Source organism: Eumetopias jubatus, unplaced genomic scaffold, assembly GCF_037043125.1.
Source record: "Eumetopias jubatus isolate StellerSeaLion01/CBP00866 unplaced genomic scaffold, mEumJub1_p1.0 scaffold_3, whole genome shotgun sequence".
Classification (NCBI taxonomy): domain Eukaryota; kingdom Metazoa; phylum Chordata; class Mammalia; order Carnivora; family Otariidae; genus Eumetopias; species Eumetopias jubatus.
Genome location: NW_028274809.1, coordinates 143,219,715 through 143,237,282, shown reverse-complemented (window position 1 = coordinate 143,237,282; position 17,568 = coordinate 143,219,715). Strand labels below are relative to the sequence as shown.

The 17,568-nt window shown below is 36.4% G+C and overlaps 1 pseudogene; it reads left to right on the top strand.

The window, feature by feature from the left end:
• The first annotated feature begins 16,789 nt into the window (after positions 1–16,789).
• LOC114209201 (small ribosomal subunit protein eS10 pseudogene) lies at positions 16,790–17,283 on the top strand (annotated as a pseudogene).
• The last annotated feature ends 285 nt before the right edge of the window (positions 17,284–17,568 follow it).

The window sequence follows — 17,568 nt, the reverse complement described above, 5'->3', positions numbered from 1 at the left end:
CGGAGGTTAAAAGTAGAGGTACCAATATATAGGTAATAGGAATTTAAAAATGAAGACTCCAAATGAAAAAGAGAAAACATCTTGGGAATACTGGAGACAAACTTTCCCAAAATAACTCAGATTGAAAGGACTCATAGAGCCAACGATAGGATAAGAAAAAATTCACATTTTAGAGAAATCTAAGAGTATTCAAAAGAAAATCCTATAAGCTTTCGGGGGGGGGGAGATCACCTCTAAAAAAAACAAGAATCAAGCACAATGAGATAGCACCTCATATCTATTAAAATGGTTATCATTTAAAAAGAAATCACAAGTGTTGGGGATGACATGGAGAAAAAGGAACCCTCGTGCACTGTTGGTGGGAATGTTAATTAGTACAGGCACTATGGAAAACAGTAAGGAGGTTCCTCAAAAAATAAAAAGTTACACTACCATTTGATCCAGCAACCCCACTCTGGGTATTTATCCAAAGGAAATAAAAGCAGGATATGGAAGATATCAGCACTCCCATGTTTATTCTAAAATTATTCCCAATAGCCAAGATACAGAAACAACCTAAGTGTCCATCAACAGATGAATAGATGAAGAAGATGTGCTATGTAATACATAATGAAATATAATTCAGCTATGAGAGAAAAGAAAATCCTGCTGTGGATTCCCTACATGGTCCCACATGGATAGATTTTGAGGGCATCATGCTAAGTTAAATAAGTCAGGCAGAGAAATACAAATAGTGTATGATATCACTTATGTATGGAATCTAAAAAGGCCAAACTCATAGAAACAGAGAGTAGAATGGTGGCTACCAATGGCTGGGGGCAGGGAGTAGAGAGTGGAGGAGGGAAATGTCAGTAAATGTTAGAAACTTCCAGTTATAAGATGAATAAGTTCTGGGGATCTAGCATCCAGCATGGTGATTACAGTAATAATATTGTATTATATACTTGAAAATTGTATTTTTTAAACCATATGGTAGAAGGGAGAATTTTTTTTATTTAAAATCAATTAATTAACATATGGTGTATTATTAGTTTCAGAGGTAGAGTTTAGTGATTCATCAGTTGCATGTAATACCAGTGCTCATTACATCAAGTGCCCTCCTTAATACCCATCACCCAGTTACCCCTCCAGCAACCCTGTTTGTTTCCTATAGTTAAGAGTCTCTTGAAAGGGAGAAAAATTAAGCAAAAAGAAAGCACATGTTATGGAAACATAAAATAACGTACTAGAAATTCAGTTCTAATATCACAATAATTAAAATAGATGTCACTATGTTAACTTCATTACTTAGATAACACAGACCTTTAGATTGGATTTAAAAACAAACTACAAAAAAAATTTAAAAAAACTACAATGAAATAAAATGTTAAAACATACAGCCAAAAGTGGCATCTAAAAGACTCATGGAAAGGCAGAAAATAAAGGACTGATGAGACACATATGGACTAAAACAGAGCTAAGTAGTAATCTTAGTGTCCAACAATGTACATTATAAAGCAAAAAACATATATGCCATAAATGGACAAAAAGGGGTAAAATAAACAATAGGAGAAAAAAATACATCAATCATGAACCATATTTGCAGCTGACAATACTGTCTCAAAATATATTAGGCAACAATTGATAGAACTGCAAATGAAATAAGTAAATCAACAACTGTAGTTGGAGATTTAACTTACTCTTCTCAGAAACCACAAAGTCAAGAAGTCAAAAGACACAAGATATGAACTAGGTAGCAAATAAGTTTGAACTCAGAGCATTTGCATTATTACAAGCATACATGGAACATTTACAAAATAGCTACGTATTAGGTCAGAGAGGAAAATACAAAACCTCTAATGTCAATATCTTAAAACTGGGTAAAGTAATTTTAATTTCAATGTAAAATTAAAAATTAATTGTAAAGGGTGGCTTTAAAAAAATCCCATGGGTTTGGAAACTAAATAACATTATTAACAAATAATTCTTGAGTTATAAAAAAAGCAGAAATAAGGGAAATTTTAAAACGATAATGAAAACACTACATATCAAGAATGGGGAAGAGAAGAGGTACTTAGCTTTTTTATTTTTATTTTTTTTAAAGATTTTATTTATTTATTTGCGAGAGAGAGAATGAGAGATAGAGAGCACAAGAGGGAAGAGCGTCAGAGGGAGAAGCAGACTCCCTGCTGAGCAGGGAGCCCGATGTGGGACTCGATCCCGGGACTCCAGGATCATGACCTGAGCCGAAGGCAGTCACTTAACCAACTGAGCCACCCAGGCGCCCCAAGGTACTTAGCTTTTTAAAGCTTTCAAGTACAGGAAGTGATGGAGGTGTGGTGGTAATCATCTTGCAATCTATAAGTGTATCCTATTAACAAGTTGTACACCTTAAATTTATACAATATTATATGTCAGTTATATCTCAATAAATCTGGGGGGAAAGAAAATAAGAAAGGTTAAAAATAAACAAGTATTTGATTAAGAGAGATGGGATAAAAGTGGCATAACAAACCCAAAGAATCAAGAAGAAGGGAAATAACAAATGCAAAAATCAATGAAACAGACTGAAAAATGATAGAGATGATTAAAGCTGGTTCACTTAAAAGACTCATAATGTAGGCAAACCTCTGGTAAAACTAGAGAAAGGTTTTTTAAATATTCAAATAAAAAGATACAGACAGGAGACAAATAACCCGAGAGATTTTTAAAGTAAGAAGAGAGTATATCATAAGTAACTAATTGTTAATAAATCTGACAACTTGATAAAATGGATAAATTCCTAAAGAGTATGGAGTACACTATGTAGTACAAGGGGAAATAGATAATTTAAATGGACAATAAGTATTAAATACTTGAAGTGTTCAAAGATCTACCCTCTCAAGAAAAAATAAAAAGCCAAATGATTTTATAGGTAATTTTTACTAACTTTCAAAGAAGCACTGAATTCTAACTTATACAAGCTATTCCAAAGGAAAGGAAAGGAAAGGAAAGGAAAAGCAAGGCAAGACCAAAAAGAAAAGAAAAGAAAGGAAAAAAAAAAACAGAAGCTATTCAGCTCATTTTAGGCAACTATTGAAATCTTGACTCCCAGAGCAGATGAGAATAATAAGTAAAAGATCATACAGCATTTCACTTATGAACATAAATGTAAAAAAAAATAAGCTAATTTAGCCCTACAGTGTATTACAAATAATAACACATCATTTTCAAGTATGATTTATCCAAGGGATGCAAGAATGATTGGAATCGGAAAAATTTTTCTATCGGAAAAAAATTTCTATCATTGCAATTTCAAACATTAATACACATTATCTCAAAGCAGGGAAAGCCTTTAATAAAATACAACATCTATTCATAGCTTTTAAAAATCCTGGGATAAAATGATTAAAAGGAATTTACTTTATTGGATAAAATTTATATACCAAAACCTATAGTTAATGTTATGCTTAATGGAGAAACTTTATATACATTTCCTGTAGAGTTGAAAACAATACAAGGATTCCCAGAATCCCAACTTTTAACATAACTCTACTTTTGCCCTACACTAGAAGGGAGAAAAGGAGATATGGTTAAGAATTAGACAGGAAAAGATAAAACATCTGTCATTTGCTGATGATATGATCATCTATTTAGAAAAGCTAACAGAATCAAGTTCAACTTATGGAATGCAATAGCCAAAAATAATCCATTTGCAAATGCAACAAAAATTATAAAGTTCCTTGAATTACATTAATTGAAAATACAATATTTTGTATTTTTACAAATATTTAAAGTTCTAGAGTAAAATATTTAAAGTTCTAATAAAAGAAATAGAAGAAGATGTGCATAAATGAAAAGATGTTCCATGTTTTTGGATGAGAAAATATAATAAAGATGTCAATTTTCCTCTTCTAAATTAATCTATAAATTCAATACTATCTCAAAATTCCATTTGAATTTCCTGAGACACTCAACAAACTAAATCTAAAATTTATGTGAAAAAACAAATGCTTTATACATAGTTAAGTTGACCTTGGAGGATTGGACCATATGACCTACCATATTTAGAACACTTTTTCTTTTATTGTTATTAAGACTTTTTATTTTTTTAGAGCAGTTTTAGGTTCACAGCAAAATTGAGAGAAAGATACAGAGATTTCCTATATATCCCTGCCCCCACACATGCATAGGCTCCTCCCTTCATTATCAACATCCCCACCAGAGTGGCACATTCATGCAATTGATGAATCTATATTGACATATCACCTAAAGTTTGTAATTGACATACAGGTTCACTCTTGGCATAGTATATTCTATGGGTTTGGATAATGTATGACAGTATCTGTCATTATGGTATCTTACAGATCAATCGCCCAGACTTGCACTGTGTAAAACTCCTCTGTGTTCCATCTATTCATTTCTCCCTTCCCCTGACAACCACTGATTTTTGTACTGTCTTCATAGTTTTGCCTTTCCCAGAATGTTATATAGTTAGAATCATACAGTATGTAGTGTTTTCAGATTGGCTTCTTTCATTTGGTAACATACATTTAAGGTTCTTCAATGTATCTTCATGAGTTGATGGTTCTTTTTAGTGCTGAATAATATTCCATTGTCTGGACATACCACAGTCTATTCACTCACTAACAGAAGAACATCTTGGTTGCCTCCAAGTTTTGGCAATTATGAATAAAGCTGCTATAAATATCTATGTGCAGATTTTTGTGTGTGGATATATATTTTCAGTTTCTTTGGGTGAATAACAAGGAGCATGACTTTTGGATCACATAACAAGAATATGTTTTAGTTTTGTAAGAAATTGCCAAACTGTTTTTCTTTTTTTTTTTTTTAAGATTTTATTTATTTATTTGAGAGAGAGAATGAGAGATAGAGAGCACGAGAGGGAAGAGGGTCAGAGGGAGAAGCAGACTCCCCGCTGAGCAAGGAGCCCGATGCGGGACTCGATCCCGGGACTCCAGGATCATGACCCGAGCCGAAGGCAGTCGCTTAACCAACTGAGCCACCCAGGCAACCGCCAAACTGTTTTTTAAAGTGGCTATACCATTTTGTGCTCCCACTAGCAATGAATGAGAGTTCCTGCTGTTTCACATCCTTGCCAGCATTTGGTATTGTGAGTATTCTGGATTTTGGCTATTCTAATCAGAGTGTAGTGGCATCTCATTGTTCATAAGAAATTCTCTGTGTATTTTTTTTAAAAGATTCATTTATTTATTATTTTGAGAGAGTGAGAATGAGAGAGAGAGAGTACATGAGAGGGAGGAGGGTTGGAGGGAGAAGCAGGCTCCTCGCCGAGGAGGGAGCCCGATGCGGGACTCGATCCCAGGACTCCAGGATCATGACCTGAGCCGAAGGCAGTTGCTCAACCAACTGAGCCACCCAGGCGCCCGCTCTGTGTGTTTTCAATAATAATCATTAATCACATGTGTCTTTTGCAAATATTTTCTCACAGTCTGTAGCTTATCTCCTCATTCTGTTGACATTGTCTTTTGCAGAATAGTTTTTGATTTTAATGAAGTCCAGCTTATCAATTATTTTATTCACAGATCATGCCTTCAGTGTCGTACCTAAAAAGTCACAGCCATACCCAAGGTTATATAGGTGTTCTCTTAGGTTATCTTCTAGGAGTTTTATAGTTTTGGATTTTACATTTATGCCTGCAATCTATATTGAGTGAATTTTTTGTCTGTGTCTAGATTCATTTTTTTGCATGTAGATGTCCATTGTTCCAGTATCATTTGTTGAAAAGACTATCTTTGCTCCACTATATTGCTTTTGCTCCTCTACCAAAATCATTGACTGTATTTATGTGGATCTATTTCTGGGCTCTCTATTCTGTTCCATTGATCCATTTGTCTTTCATTTCAATACCACACTGTCTTGATTATTGTACCCTTATCTTAAAGTCTCAAAGTTGAGTAGTCTCAGTCTTCCAAATTTGTTTTTCTCCTTCAATATTGTGTTGGCTATTCAGTCTTTTGCCTAGGACACTCTTCAAAGCTATAGTAATAGTAATAATAATATGGTTTTGGTTCAAGTAACTCAGAGACAGAATCATAAATATATAGGAATCTATTATGCAACAAATGTGACATCAAAAATCAACAGGGAAAGACAGATGCTTTAGTAGATGCTGTTAGGAAAATTGTCTTCTTATATGAAGGAAAACAAGATTCCTTCCTAACCCTACCTACAAAGTTGAACTCTAGATGAATTAAAGACATAAATATTAAAGGTCAAAGGATAAAGTTACTAGAAGAAAAAAATAGGTTTTCTTTGTAATCTAGTATTGGGAAGAACTTCTTAAACAAAACTTTAAATGCATACACCATTAGGGAAAAGAACTGATGAGTTTGATTACAGCAGACTTAAGGACTTCTTTCAGCAAAATTTACCATGGAAAACAATTAATAAACAGCCAACAAAACAGGAGAAATATTTGGAACTTCTAAATCTGACAAAAGACTACTATGTAAAATATCCAAAAAAATGACTTCACATCAACGAGCAAAGGACAGATACTACAAAAAACAAACAAAACAGGCAAAGTATATGAACAGGCAAGGTACAGAACACTTCAAAAAGGCAACAAGCACATAATAAGATGTACCAAAACACTGGTAATCAGAGAATACAAATTAAAACAAAAATGTTTACCACTATATACCTATTAAAACTGTTAAAACTGGAAAGGTGGATGAACTCAAGCGTTAGGAGAGGATGTGGGGACATAGGAATCCCCATACACCGCCACTGAAATTATAGACCAATGAGAGAAATCAGCCCTGCCTAGTCAAACGACACATATGCATTCCCTCTGGCCCAGAAAATCTGGTCCTGAATATACATTCCAGGCAACTTCCCACATAGGTCCAAAAAGAGACATGTTGGGGATGCACATAGTAACACTGCTTAGGAAAATAGGGAATTGGGGCAACCTGGAATTCATCACTGGGAGAGTCAATGTAACAGAAAATATGAACAACGCCAAGAATTAGATTTTTGAAAAAAGCAAGAATATTGATAAAACACCAGCAATACTGATCAAGAAAAAAATGGCACAAACATACATTTTTAGGAATAAAAGGAAGATACAATTGCTCTATACTAGAAGGGAGAAAAGGAGGTATGGTTAAGAATTAGACAGGAAAAAAAAAATCTTGTCATTTGCTAATGATTTGATCATCTATTTAGAAAAGCTAACAGAATCATGTTCAACCTATGGAATGCAATAGCCAAAAATAATCTATTTGCAGTAGAAATTTTTTTAAAGAATAAAGATATTATGAACAATTCTATGCCAATAAATTTGAAAATTTAAATGAGATGGACAGATTCCTACAAAATACCTGGAAATAAAAAAACTTGCTTAATCTTAAGTCCCTTTTTAAAAAACTTGAATCAGCAGTTAAAAACCTTTCCATATAGAACACAAAGGGTTTTGCCAGCAAATTCTCTCAAACATTCAAGGAACAAATAATTTTAATCTTACAGAAATCTACCCAAGACAAAAGTAAAAGGGAGAATACTTACCAGCTCAATCTATGAGGCTGACAGCATAACCTCAGTTCTAAAATCTGGCCAAGACAGTTTGAGGGAAAAAAAATGACAGAGTCAATCTCGTTTATGAACACAGATGTAAAACTCCTAAATAAAATATTATTAAATCAAATTTAGCAATATGTGAAAAAAGATACTCCCAGGAACAAACTGGATATATGCCAGGATTGAAAGTTTGGTTTAACATCAGAGAATCAACTTAACATACTTCACCAAAGTAAAATATTAAAGAAGAAAAAGTACAGTCATTTCAATAATTGCAAGTAAATGCATTTGACAGAATTCCAAGTATTTTCAGAAGGAGAGTTTCTTAGCTTTTTAAAAGAGATTTCTTGAAAAGCCTAGAGGACTCATAAATCTTTGTGATCTCAGATTAGGCAAAGTCTTCTTAAATATGATACCAAAAATACACATGACAAAAAAAATGATAAAGTGAACTTCCTCAGAATTAAAAACTTTTGTGTTTCAAAGGTCACCATCAAGAAAATGAAAATACAACCCATATAGGAGAAAATATTTGCAAATCACATATCTGATAAAGGACTTGCATCTGGACTACATAAAGAACTCTCACAACTCAAAAATAAATACACACAATCTAATTTAAAAATGGGCAAAAGACCTAATAAACATTTCTCCAAAGAAGATAGATGGTTAATAAGCACTTGTAAAAATACTCAACATCATTAGCCATCAGAGAAATGCAAAACCACAATGAGATAACACTTAATGCCCTCAAGGATAGCAATGATCAAAAAGACAGACAATAACAAGTGTTGGCAAGAATGTGAAGAAATTGGAACTTTCATACCCTGCTGGAGGGAATATAAAATGATGCAGTCACTTTGAAAAAGAGTCTTTTTTTTTTCTAAGATTTTATTTATTTGACAGAGAGAGACACAGCGAGAGAGGGAACACAAGCAGGGGGAGTGGGAGAGGGAGAAGCAGGCTTCCCACGGAGCAGGGAGCCCGATGCGGGGCTCACTCCCAGGACCCTGGGACCATGACCTGAGCCAAAGGCAGACGCTTAACGACTGAGCCACCCAGGTGCCCCTGAAAAAGAGTCTTGTCAGTTCCTCAAAAGACGAAACACAGAGTTAACATATGACCCAGGAATTTCATTTCTAGACATACACACAAAAGAACAGAAAACATCTGTCCACACAAAAACTTGTACGTGAATGCTCACAGTAACATTATTCATAATAGCCAAAAAGTGGACATAACCCAAATGTCCTTCAACCAACTCAAACTGCGCTCCATAGGGTTAATGGAGTTGAAACTAGCAGAAAGTTTTTGGGTTTTGTTTTTGGGGTTTCTTTGTGCTTTGTTTTGTTTTGTTTTTTGTTTTGAGAGAGAGAGAGCAGGCACCCGAGTGGGGGCAGAGAGGAAAGAGAGAATCCCAAACAGGCTCTGTGCTCAGAGTGGAGCCCTACACAGTGCTCGATCTCGTAACAGCGAGATCATGACCTGAGCTGAAACCAAGAGTTGGACACTTATCCAACTGAGCCACCCAGGCACCCTAAAACTAGCAGAAAGTTTAAAGCTTGTTTTTCAGAAAACTGTTTCTCCCTCATCAGCTATTGTGTCTTTTCAGACCCCACTAACAAATCCACTAGCTGTCTCTGCAGAAGTCTGGACTCAAGGTCAACTGATAAGGTTCCATTCTATGAACATGGAAGACCCTACATTCCTTACCCAAGATAACAAGCCCCAAATCCCATCCAGTTAATACCGGCTCTCAGAACGTGCCCATAACCTCTTCTCCTTGTCCTAAGATAACCTCCTGACATCTGGCTCAATTATATTTCATCCTGATGTTAAGTGTTCACCCCAAAGTTAACATGAGATTAATGTTACATATATGTTTGCTCAATGCACATGTACCATCTTTCCTCAAATAAGTTTCCCTTCCCTTTTTATTAAAATGTTATGTAACATCAACTCCTATAAAAAACTTGTTCTCTCCCCCTTCAGGGAGGAGGATTTGAGGCTTGTCCTCTCATCTCCATTTGGCTGCCTCAAAAATAAACTCTTTGCTTGCTGCATACCTGATGTCTCAGTGATTGGCTTTGCTGCACATGAGGCAGACGAAATTAGGTTCAGTTACACAATGAATGGATATGCCATACCCATACAATGGAATATTATTTGACAATAAAAACAAATTAAGTACTGATACATGCCAAACATGGATGAAATTTAAAAACATTCTGCTAAGTGGAAGAAGCCAGCCATGAAAGGCCACATATTCCATTTACATGAAACATCCAGAATAGGCAAATCTAGAGAGACAGAAAGATCAGTGCTTGCCTAGGATTGGCTGAGTCAGGGATGGAGATGGGGCGAAGGAGTGTTAGGATGGAGAGTGAGTGGATGCTAATAGAAACAGAGTTTCCTTGTGGGGTAATAAAAATGTTCTAAAATTAAATTGTGGTGATGGTTGCATCATTTTTTGAATATACTAAAAACCATGGCACCATACACTTTAAATGGATGAATTGTATGGTAGGTGAATTATGTCTCAATAAAAGCTGTTTTTAAAAAAGAAAACAAGATGACTATCATCTCTCCAATACTGCACTGGAGACCCTAGGCGGTGTAGTAAAACAAGAATGAAGGAAAGGAGAAAAGGAAGAGAAAGAAGAAGAGAAGGAGGGAGGAATGGAAGGAAGGTGGGGAGTATGACTGGAAAAAGAGAAACAAAACTGACAATACTAACATATGATTCCCCCAAAACTAAGCTATTAGAACTAATAATGAAGATAAACAAAGCTGCTGAATACAAAATCAGTGTTCAATATTAATCGCATTTCTATATAGCATCAATAACATTTAGAATATACAATTTTTAAAAGATATTCATTACAGTACCCCCCAAACACATGAAGTACAAGAAATAAATCTAATAAAAGATATGTAAAATATTCCAAAAAAATAGAAAACTTGGGGCACCTGGGTGGTTCAGTCATTTGAGCAACCAACTCTCAATCTCAGCTCGGGTCTTGATCTCAGCGTTGTGAATTCAAGCCCCACGTGAGGCTCTGTGCTAGGCATGGAGCCTACTTTAAAAAAAAAAGAGAGAGAGAAAACTCTATTGAAAGACATTAGTGAAGAGCTAAATAAATGGAGAGATACACCATGATCACGGGTTGAAAAACTCAATATGGCAAAGATGTCAAAGCTTCCGGATTTTACTTAGAGATGTGATGTAATTCCACTGAAAATACTGAAGTTTATTTATGAACGATGACAAGGGGATTCTAAAATGCATACAAAAAAGCAAAGGCCCGAGAATAGGTGAGGCATTCCAGAAGAACAGGAAAGGGGGGCAGGCAGAGGACTTGAGTTAATAGTATTTAAGATTGCACAAAAGGTTGGATCCAGGTTAAGTAGGGCCTAAAGTTTATGTAAATGGAATACCCTTCTAAAGAAAATAATCCAATATTATAAATATTAAATCAGGAATCCAAGCAAATGAGAGGTACTGAAATGAGGCGGTATTGATGCTCAAGCTTCTGGAGCTTCCTGGTAGATCCACATCCATCTGCATAGTAATGGTGTTGGAAGAAACAAATATACTAATGGAACAGATTTGGGAGCCCAGAAACAGACCCACCCACATATACAGATACCTGATTTAAGATGGAAGTAGAATTATAGGACAGTTGGTAAAGAATGGGCTTTTTTGATGCTAGAACAACTGTTATTTTGAAAACTTCCTTCCTCGGGTCATACTCCAAAATCAATTCAGGTGAACTAAAACCTCAAATGTGGGAGGCAAACCCATAAAATGTATAAAGGAAAATACTGAAAGATATCTTTATGACTTCAGCATGAGGAAGATTCCTTGAGACATAAAATGTACAAAGCATAGACAGGATTTTAAAATTAGTCTTAATGTAAAATATTAAATTAAGAACTAGTTTGCATTAAAAGACTGTACAAAGAAGATAGAGACAAAATATAAACCAGAGAATATAGTTGAAAATACATTTAATTGGCAAAGGATTAATATCTAGAATATATAATATTTCATCATTCTGAAATGCATATTTCTTTCATATTTTAGCATCTTTTAAATCAGACATACCTTACAATCAACAGGGTGTTGCAATTTGTTAGTATTTTTATTTCTTAGTGATAAATAAAATAGTAGCACCTCTTAAAATCACTGATCTCTTAGATTTGATGAAATACAGTAGAAAGAGCCACAGATCACACAAAACAAGGCAAACAAAACAATTAAAAATTGAGCAGAATACTTGAACAGGCACTTCATAGGAAGGAAAATCTGAATAACCTATAAATATGGAGGAAAAATGTTCAACCTCATTAGTAACTGGGGAAATGCAAATTAAAACTATAATGAATTAACACTTCACACTTACCAGTGTAGCAAAAATTAAAAGTTTGACAATACCAAGTGCTAGAGAGAATGTAGAACATCCAACACTCATAAATTCTGCCCACTGGGAGTGTATATTTGGACAATTACTTTGGAGAATATTTTGGCTTTATCTAGTTTAAAATACACATAAACCTATGACTCAGCAATTCCAACCCTAGATTTGTTCTCAAGAGAAGCTCTTGCACATGTGCACAGAGGATGGTGCAAAGCATATTCAAACACTGCTGTTTGTAATAGCAAAACCTAGATACAACCCACAAAGATGGATAAATAAATGTTGTGTCATCTCACATGGGATATCACGCATCAGTGAAAATGAACAAAGTATGGCTACACTCCCTAATAAGAAATGATCTCATGAATGGAGCAAGAAGAAATCAAGCTGCAGAGTACATATAGTATGACTCCATTTATAATCAGAAATATGCAAAATTAAATAACGTATTATTCAGGCTGCAAATATACATTTTGAAGCCATAAAAAAGCAAGATGATCATGAATACAAAATTCAGAATAGTGGTTGCATCTAAGGGTAGAAGGAAAGAGAAGGATCGAGAAAGTAACACTCCCAGGTTTTAAGGGTAATTAAAATATTCTATTTTTAAAACAGGGCTGTGGGTACACCTGTATTTCTTATATTATTATTCTTCTTATTCCGCTCATATTTTACAAGTGGTCTTTTAGCATTCACTCAATATTGGATTTCTTACATTAAAAATGTCAGTCTTGTCCACAATAGCCAAACTGTGGAAAGAGCCGAGATGCCCTTCAACAGACGAATGGATAAAGAAGATGTGGTCCATATATACAATGGAATATTACTCAGCCATCAGAAAGGTTGAATACCCGACTTTTACATCAACATGGATGGGACTGGAGGAGATTATGCTAAGTGAAATAAGTCAAGCAGAGAAAGTCAATTATCATATGGTTTCACTTATTTGTGGAACATAAGGAATAGTATGGAGGACATTAGGAGAAGGAAGGGAAAAATGAGGGGGGGGGAACTGGAGGGAGAGATGAACCATGAGAGACTATGGACTCTGAGAACCAAACAGGGTTCTAGAGGGGAGGGGGGGGGGATTGGTTAGCCCGGTGATGGGTATTAAGGAGGGCACGTACTGCATGGAGCACTGGGTGTTATATGAAAACAATGGATCATGGAACACTACATCAAAAACTAATGATGTATTGTATGGTGACTAACATAACATAATAAAATTAAAAATAAATAAATAAAAGTCAGTCTTCACATCTAACCAGTTTTTCTACTAATATGTTGTTCAAACCCATTAAAATCAATAATAAGTACATTTTACTCTCCAGTGTGTCTGGCAATGAATGAGTCACCAGGAAAAAGCTTAAGACCAATGCACTCTTTCAAAGACGGCAGAAAGGTCTGTGTGTCTACTGGGAAAAACTGGTTAAAAATAGTACACATAGAAATATTATTGTGCTAAATGGAATAAGCATTAGTTAGAAAATTCACTTATGTGGAAAGACTTGAATACTTACAATCACAGATGAAGTATTAAACCACTTTTAAAATAAAATAGTTATGAATAGAAGTTCTTATATTTTCTTTCCATACCCAATAGAAAACACCTCCACTTTAGAAAACACTGCTCTAAAACTAATAATAACAACAAAATTACCTTGATTTCTTGATATCTCACTAATCCAGATTTCTTAAGCCTACTCTTATAGTCCTTCACACAGCCCAAAAGTCAACTTTTGACAATTATTTTAGAAAAGAAACTTCCAGAAGTTTAAACTCATGGAAGACTTATTTTAAAAAACTAAATCATGAGGGAACGTTTTAATGGTATAATTGAGCACCTGCCATGTGCTAAGTTCCACACAGAAAGCTAGGGATGAAACAGAAGGCAAAACAGGGTTGCACACTTAGATGCTTACAGTCTAGTTGGGGAGACAGTCATCAAAAGTCAATCAAAGAATCACTCAGGTCAAAGTTCATTTACAGTGGAGGTACGTGCTTCATGATGTGAGAGTGTCAAACAGAAAGAAATGGCCTGGCCAGTGATAATGAGCTAGGCTAAGAACAAAAAGTAGGTGAAATTTAGGCATGTGTGTCGGGGGGGTTGGGGAGTGAGAGGTGATGGAGAAAACATACCAGGCAGAGGGACCAGACAGTGCAAACCTGAAGTCACAACAGCTGAAATTGCATATATGGCTTACAGTCAATAATCACACCAAGAAGAGATGGCGGTCATAATAATAAATAGACAAACAGTAGTTTGCTTGGTGAGCAAACACTGCATTAAATTATTGAATAAATGGCATCTGTTTCATATCTAGACTTCAGTAATCATAACTCATCTTTTTATGTGATGGATAATACTTTGTTCAGGTTATGTTTGGGAACATTGAATATTTACAAGGTGAACAAAACAGTAAAATGTAAAGACGATGAGAAAGTAAATTGGTAAAATTGAAAAATTTATCACATTTAACACCTGAAAGTCATTTCACTCAAGCCCATAAAGCCTAACTTCGTTTGTTCAACACTCTGTGGAAATACACTCATTCATTCATCAAATATGGAATGAACGCCCAGTACGTGCCAAACAATGTGACAGGTATGAAGAATATACAGACGTGAAGATATGGCACCCTCTCAAGGAGCTTGCTGTTTCATGGTGAACTAGTCACTAAAGGGAGAGTCAAAGGGGAAATTGAGGCGGAGCATGGAGGGGAGTAACTCGGGCATTGTTAGGGTTCGACGTATTCTTAAAGGTTTGGAATAGGAAAGGATGTAAGAGCAATCAATACACAGAAAAAAGAAAGCCCATTGGAAACATGAAGAAAAACCAACAGCTATTGAAGAAAGAAAATATAATCATGATACTCTGCTGGACTCTGAAATGTAAAATAGTCAAGTACTCGTAATAATATAATCACTCCACTGCTACAACTAAAAAAAAATCTATTTAAAGAATGGAGGGAGGAGTGAGGAGTAGAGTATGAGAGGTACATGATTATACTAGAAAGAGAACAAATAATGTCTAAAGTTAATAAACCAATCAATAGCAATAACTATGCGAAGAAACAGCTAAAAAAGTGCAAAGCCGTTGCCTCTGTGAGGTGGGCTGAGAGATGGTTCTGAGACAGCTTCTATTCCTCTCATGATAAGCCACTTTGCAATCTTGGGGTTTTTGTTTTCATATCATATATTACTTTGACCATTTTTAAACAAATGTTGTTTTTAAAAGAGACTATTGCAAAGGAAGTCTACATAACCTTTAAGGTGCAGCAAATAAATCAGTAAATGAATAATAAAAGGTGTCCATGACACTATGAGGAAGATGCAATGGGGACTAGAGGGAAGGAAGTATGGGTCCATAAAATGCTGCTGCAAACCTACTCTAGCACCTAGTCTAAGTGGGTTCCTAACTAGAGAAACATGATGGGATCATTTCCATTTTCATTGAGAGCCATGTTTTCCTGTTTCTTTCCTATGGGGGCATTTGCATAGGCCCCAAGGCTCCGGGCGTGGCTGCTCTGTTGCATTGCCATAATTGTGTGCCAACTCTGCACATTTCCTAAACACCTCTGAGGGCATTTTTCAAACGTGAAACACAGGAACAGGCATGGCAGAGAGGCTGGCATGTGAAACCTCCTACTTACCTAATCTTGCTGCTCATCTCCTCATGAGAAATAACTTTATATTGCAGTCCTATCTCCCACATTTTGTGGAATGATAAATTCACCATAAAAAGAAAAACACAAGCTTTTTTGGGAAAGTCACTGCACATATTCACTTGTTCTAGAAAGTTCTCTTGGGGGAGATTTATTCTAAGGACATTTTCTTCTTCATGGAAAGGAAGGCAAAAGTAGGCTTATTCTCAAAATGCTGACGGCCACCTCAGCCCCCTCCAGAGAGCAATGCAATCACTCACCTGTCTTGGGGAAATATGTATATTTAGAGTGAATCTCTCTCCTGAATTCTCTATATGAAATAACCATTTACCTCTGGGTGATTCTGAAGTATCTATCACCCTACTCGCCTTCTCTCATCTGTTCTGCTTCCTCTGGGTCCAAGAGCATTAATGGAAAGCTACTGATCATGTTGAGTCAAATGCTGAATAGGTTACTGAGAGTCAAGGGGACCCTGCTATCAAAGGGCATGAAAAGCAGCCAGGCTTCCAACTCAATCAAGGATTTATCTTCAGAGAAAGGTGCCATATATAGACAAGGGCTAATTCCACTCCTCTCAAGGGAAAGGAAGGTGGTGACTGGCTCACCTCTGCCCAGTGCCAAAACTCCCCCATGAGGGGACTAATAAGAGTATGGAAACATTTTACCTCTTGCTCCATGGCTTTTAAATGACTAGCCAATCAATGTTTTAATTTAACCCCACTGTCTTCCAGTTCAAGAGTTGGCTTTATCTTATGAAGACATGATGAGGAAGACAGAGAGGGTATAGGTAAGGCTCAGCAGGAGTGAAGGGGTGGTGGCCCTGAGCAATTCACATGGGAACAAATCTCCCTTCAAGGATGGCAGAGTTTTGCCAGGTCTGAGGATGGCAATGAAGGAAACCTGACCTATGTGTTCTTTGCAATGAACTGTCCGTTCCTCTGTAGTCAAAACGTCTACCGCCACTATCAGGGTAAGCTGCTAGAGACAGACCAGGATTTAGAGAAAGAGGGCATTAAAATACATGTATAAGAAAGCAATGATGGGGAGAAGGTAGTTAAAAAGCACAAACTTACAGCTACAGAAGGAACTAAGTCCTGCGGATGGAAGGTACAGCATGGTGACTACTGTTCACACTGTATTGCCTTTCCAGCCCCGGCCCCAGACTTAGCAGCCACCGAGATGTTGATGCCCAAGAACCATACTGCCATTTATGAAGTCCTTTTCAAGGAGGGAGTGATGGTGACCAAGAAGGATGTCCACATGCCCAGACACCCTGAGCTGGCAAACAAGAATGTGCCCGATCTTAACATCAGGAAGTCCATACAGTCTCTCAGATCATGAGGCTACGTAAAGGAACAGTTTGCCTGGAGGCACTTCTAGTGATAGCTTACCAATCAGCATATCTAGGATCTCCATGATTGCTTCCAGCTGCCCCCTGAGATGGTGCCTGCCACTCTGCGCCACAGCCGTCCTGAGACTGGCGGACTACGGCCCAAAGGTCTGGAAGGAGAACGACCTGCAAGACTCACGTGAGGGGAAGCTGACAGAGACACCTACGGACAAAGCACTGTGCCCCTGGTGCTGACCAGAGAGCTGAGGCTGGGACTGGGTCAGCAACTGAATTCCAGTTTAGAGGCAGATTTGGTCGTGGACGTGGTCAGCCACCTCAGTAAAGCTGAAGGAGACTGTTGTGTGTTGAATAAATCTGTAGCAATAAATAAATAACACTGTATTATGTATTTGAAAGTTGCTAAGAGAGTAGATCTTAAAAGTTTTCCCCACAAGAAAAAAAATTTGTAACAATGTGTTATGGTGATGGATGTTAATTAAACTTATTATGGTGATCATTTCCCAGGATCCCCAAATATGGAATCATTATGTTGTATATCTGAAACTAACATAATATGTCAATTAAATCTAAATTTAAGGAAGGGAGGGAGGGAGGCAGGAAAGAGAGA